This window comes from Emydura macquarii, unplaced genomic scaffold, assembly GCF_026122565.2.
Source record: "Emydura macquarii macquarii isolate MOO-44397 ecotype Brisbane River unplaced genomic scaffold, CSIRO-AGI_Emac_v2 contig_1363, whole genome shotgun sequence".
NCBI classification, from domain to species: domain Eukaryota; kingdom Metazoa; phylum Chordata; order Testudines; family Chelidae; genus Emydura; species Emydura macquarii.
Window position 1 is genome coordinate 304,589 of NW_027131500.1, and position 6,000 is coordinate 310,588.

A 6,000-nucleotide genomic window follows, 5' to 3' on the forward strand; every position below is an offset into this window, starting at 1 on the left:
ACAAAAGAGAAAGTACTCCATAATCAGAAGTCCCACATCTGACTCCATATCACCCTCAGCACATGTCATCTTTAACTTCATTCTCACTACACCCAGACTCTTTGTCAGTCCTCCTCTGTCTCTCGGCCAGTAAAGCCACCCCAGACTTTCCTCATAGCGATGAAGCCACTCTTCCCAACAGGAACTCCCACAGCCTCTCTGCTGGGAGCCTCATTGCTCCTACAGGCCCTCTCACTGCTTTTTGAGGTCCAGCTCCCTGGAGTTATCAGCAGGTAAGCTCTTATACTGCTCCCATGCCTTCAGCCCTCTCTGGAACTTGGCTCCAGCTCTCTGGCTACAGCCAGTTGGCATCTCCCGGTGCCACTGTTCCTCCTGTCTTCAGCCCTCTCCAGCCGTGGTTCTCTAGTTCGGGGGCACCAGACTGTTCTTTTGTCTTCAGCCTTCTCCCGGGACCAACCTGCTCTCTCTGCCTACTCTTCTCTCCTGACCTTCTGACTGACTTAGTCTGCTCTAACACTCAATCTCACCAGGCTTCTTATACTCCCCAGGTGCTTCCTCCCCCTCTTAATTAGCCCAAGTGGGAGCACCCAGACTGGAAGAGAAGGGCTGAACCCAGCTCCATTCTGTGGGTCAGCTACCCTGTTACAGGTGCTCATTAATCAATGTTTTTCTTTCAAAAATTGACATTGACCAGACTGTGGATGTAGTTAGAATGAGAGATTATTTCTAGGGCTAAAGGATTTATTTTTTCCCCATACACACCTACACAGAACAAAAGAAAATATATGCTTGTGTGAGAAATGAACTGGATCAGATGTATCTGCTGCAAAGTTAAGGGGGATTTAGTAAGGGATAAAATAAGTTCCCTTTGATTTTGACAATTCTATATTGTTTTTGAAAGAGAGTATTGACTGTGATATTGATCTGGCTTGTGGTTGTGCTGAGATGTCAGTTTATTAATTAAAATGTCATTTACTTAACTAGCAGCTCTTTTCTTTCTCTCTTTCCCTTTCTCTTTTTATTTGAGTGGTTTCGGTGTAATATGAATAGCTGAGAAGTACACAATGACTCATAAGTAGAATTATTAATCCTAGAAAATTGAATAATGCTCCCTAGGACATGGAGTAGTAATTACTTTATCAAAAAATTTAGACTCACCTCTATATCCCCTGATAATATATTCTGAAAGTTTATTTATGAATGGTGTACTGTAATGGGTGGATGCGTCCAATTTTTCTTTTGAAATGAAATATCCATACAGTACATACATTTTCCTTTCCATGTAGAAATATTTTTCCTACTTTATGTACTTCAAAGATTTATAAATGAGGAGAAATAATACTTAACAATGAGTTTTATGCTTTCTCCTCTGCAAACTGATAAATATGAAATCAGACATTCCTCAGTGGAAGCAGGGGATGCTTTGACAGTTACTAAAGACTATATGGTGGAGACCTGAGGTAAACAACCGATAAAAGCTCTTTGTAAATATTGTCTACCCTAGTTTCCTTTATTTTGCTTTACTCTTTTCCCCTTCATTGTTTGTTGGTATTTCTCATTATATTATCTGTCTTATTTTGATTGTAAACTCCTTGCAGCATGGACCTTGCCATCTTATATGTTCGTAAAGCACCATGAAGGACATACTGGTAATGTGCACAGAAGTTCCTGTTCATTCAAATCAACTACATGTCATGAACCAGAACCCTCACCTGCATAGTTCCACAAGGCTCCATTCTCTTCCCTTACCCCAGTTCAATATGATGATACATGCACTCCAGGCTCAACTGTTGTAATGTAGGATACTTGGGAATTAAACTGCAGCCACTTAAGTTCCATTTTATGCACAAATCGCAACTGGTCCATTTAATTTTTCAATCTCTCCTCTCCATCTAGCCCAGTACCTTCCACAAGTGGCCAGTGCCAGACGCTTCAGAGGAAATGAACAGGACAATTATCCATCACCTGTCATCCATCCCAGCTTCTTCAGGAAATTTAGGAACACCCTGAGCATGGGGTTGCATCCCTGACCATCTTGGCTAATAGCCATTGATGGACCTATCCTCCAGGAATTTATCTAATTCTTTTTTGAACGATGTTATATTTTTGGCCTTCAAAACATCCTCAGGCAATGAATTTCACAGGCTGACTATGTGTTGTGTGAAGAAGTACTTCCTTATGATTGATTTAAATTGGCTGCCTATTAATTTAATTGGGTGACCCCTTGTTCTGTTATGTGAAGGGATAAATAACACTGCCCCATTCACTTTCTCCACATCATTCACCGTTTTATAGATCTCTATCATATCCGCTCTTTGTGGTCTCTTTTCCAAGTTGATAAATATATTTTTGAGATGGGGCCACTAGAAATGTACTCAGTATTCAAGGTGAGAGTGTACCATGGATTTATGTAGTAGCATTATGATATTTAATGTCTCATTATCTATCCCTATCCTAATTCTTCCTAATATTCTGTTAACTTTTTTGACTGCCAGTGCAAATGTTTTCAGAGAACTCTCCATGATGACTCCAAGATCTCTTTCTTGAGTGATAACAGCTAACTTAGACCCCATCATTTTGTATGAATAGTTAGGATTATGTTTTCCAGTGTGTATTACTTTGCATTTATGAACACTGAATTTCATCTGCCATTTTGTTGCTCAGTGACCCAGTTTTGTGAGATCCCTTTGTAACTCTTCGCAGTCTGCTTTGGACTTAACAACCTTAAGTAATTTTGTATTGTCTGCAAACTTTGCTACCTCCCTGTCTACCCCTTTTACCTCTCTCCACCATGAAAAATATCCATTACTTCCTATCCTTTGATTCCTATCTTTAATCTATAATTGATCCATAAGAGGACCTTCTCTCACATCATGACTGCTTCTTTGCTTACAAATTAAAATTTTAATAACAGTATCTAGCTCATAGGCCTCTTGTTTTCAAGTTTTTCTGATTTTTACTGAAAAATTACTCAGTTTTACAAAACTATTCATTCATTTTTTATTGCTTTTCACCAAAAGTTTGGACCACAACTACATGAAAACATTGATTATATGAAGAAAATCCAGTACATTACATTAGGTGTGTTTACATTATCTAAGTGTAAATGCAAGGCTCTCTGTTAAAGTAAGACAATACAGTGGAAGATACATGTACACACACATGCATATGTGTACATATTGTCAATGCACCGTTCATAAGATAAATCACAGCATTAAACTGCTTTTTCTTTGAATACTCTTACTTTTTATTAGTTGCTTTTTTTCTCTCCTCCTGTCCCCCAATATTAAGCCTGATATTTACCCAGAAAAATATGAAGTTCACATTTAGCACCAATTTTCACACTTTTTATTTTTGTAATATATACTGATACAGTCACAGAAAAATTTAAACAAAATAAAAACTGAAAATGAAGGGCATTGTCATGTATAGCACTTTTTATCTGTAGATAATGTGTGCTATAAAAGAGGCAAGTATCATTTCCATTTTACAGATTGGGACATGGAGGCACAGGGAAAGGAGATGACTTGGCCGAAGTCATCCAGTATGTTAGCAGCAGAGCCAGGAATTAAACCCAGTCTCCTGAGTCCCAATCTAGTTCCCAATCCACTAATACACTACCTCCCTAAAAAACTAGTCTTGTTCATTTGAATTAATAAGACTCCTGTTTTAGAGGCCAAATAACTTTGGGATGCCTCAATTAAAAAATGAAATATTACTTAGTAACCTAAATCTGATTAATAGAAAAGCAATATTCGTAACCAAGCTACAGGACAACCAGAAATGTAAATGAAAGTCTAGGGAGCCCAGAGCACCTGATTATAAACAGAGTTAAACCAGTTAAAAAAAAAAGTTTATGGAAAATAAAGCAAAGTAAAAACACATGCTGAATAAGGAACAAAATCAGCAATATGTCAGCTGGACAAAGTATGTTAATTTGGGAAAATATGTAAGAAACTGTAATAAGTCACTTTGCAAAAAATGTGCAGACAATGTAGGAAAATTCATGGGTTAAAGACAGAATGTTAGGATTTCTTTTGTGAAGAGATGTTTCTATAAACACTGAAGAAACTGCTAGCTCAAAAGAATGCTTAATATGCACATTGGCCTATATCTGACATACAAAATAGACACAGGAATACAAACTAATGTAATAACAGAAATGTTCATCGAAAGTATAGAGCTTGAAAAGTCAAACGTGAGATTGAAATCCTATTGTGAGGAAAAAATTCCAATCATGGGCAAATGTGAATAGGCACTGAGGTTCAAAGGAAAAAAAACAGTAAAACAAGAATTTGCGGTAGGAACCACTAAGGAAAGAGACTAATCTTGGGCTACCACATGTGACTTGAGATACTCAAGAGGGTATAGGCCAGGGAGAGGTGGAATAAAACTAGAGCTGGATTTAAATTTTAATTCAAAACATTCTTCCAAATGAAACATGGTCTTTTAAGAAACTCAGATTTTTGTTGAAATTTTTATTATTCAAAATGTTCCAATTTTTTGATGGAAAAATTCTGGATTTTGGAACTGAAATAAACCCCAAAACTGGGGGGAGGGGGAAGGGACTTTTTTATTTTATTTTTAGAGGTGTATGAAATTTTTTGTTTTTAAAAATCTACCTTTTACATAGATAATTTGAAGAAAATATGAAAGTCAAAATTTTTCATGAAACATAAATTTGCCATTTTTGACTAACTGATAAACTTGAGTTTGAATGAGTATTAATTGTAGCAAATAAAAATTGCTAATACAAAAGGGCAAAGACATGGTTCTGGGAGAATACAGAGCCTATTATAAATTCCATTTTAAGTGTTCCACAAGCCTTAAGACTGGAGAAAGAGTGGCAAAATATGGCAGGAGACTTCATCATTCATGCGAAAGGAAAGCCAACGAACAGGACATGGACTTGGCATTGATTTCAAGGAACTGAATATGAATATTGCAAGGAATTTTTCCACTTCTCCCAAGGGAACAAAATGTTTGCTGAAGGATATGAAGTGAAATTCCTCAGCAACTTAAATGCATCAGCAGGGCCTGAGCAGATTTTCTGTGGACACAGACTGCCCCAAGATTTGCACTTTCACTATACTGTGTGGTAGATACTGCTTCTTGATATTGTCTTTCAGAGTATGTTCAGCACCTGAAATATTTTGTCACACAATTTCTCAGGTGCTAGTCTGTCAGGAATGAAAGTGTGCTCTGGTGACATAATCTGGGAGAGCATTGCTACAGAACACCAGTGCTGGTTGCAGAAAGCACTAAAAATTGCAGGAAAGAACTATATTTAACAGGCCAATTGTCAGTTTCAAAAAGCTGAAATCACCTATTTAAGAGCAAAATTGTTTGATGTTTTCAAGTTTCAGGCAATACTGAACATACAGAGAGCCACAGATGAAAAAGGAATGCAGACACTATAAAACATATTGAATGATGTAAGTTCATACCCAACTCTGCAGCTCAAAGCAGCTCACCTAAAAGAACTCCTTCACTAACATATTGAATAGGCATTGTTGCCACAGCAATAAAGAGATAAACAAATCAAAGCATGTACCAATATCTACACTAGAGCTGCATTTCTTTGACCAACTGAAAGATGTCTCCACAGAAAAAAAAAGAAGGACTGTAAGCTGCATAGCTATAGAGATATGTCACTGCCTGGCTGTCTATAATTTATGGGGCCATGTCTGGTGAAAAGCTATGGCAGAGAAAGCTAATCCAAAAATGTCTTGCACACAATAGTACAAAGTTTCACTATGGTCACACTTCCAAAGCTGAAAGTGTCCAATAAACTATTACTGCAGTACACAAGAAAAGGTCTGTACATGCAGCACCAAAGATATAGCCAAGACTTTTGAAAGTAGAAAAGTATGATATGATCATGCAGTTTCCACCAGGACATTGTGATTGCAGACATGTTGTCGCATTTCTCTTAATGATATACAATTGTCGTGGAAGAAAGATCACGCAGCTTCACATTTAGGGTTAGATCGAGTAGAG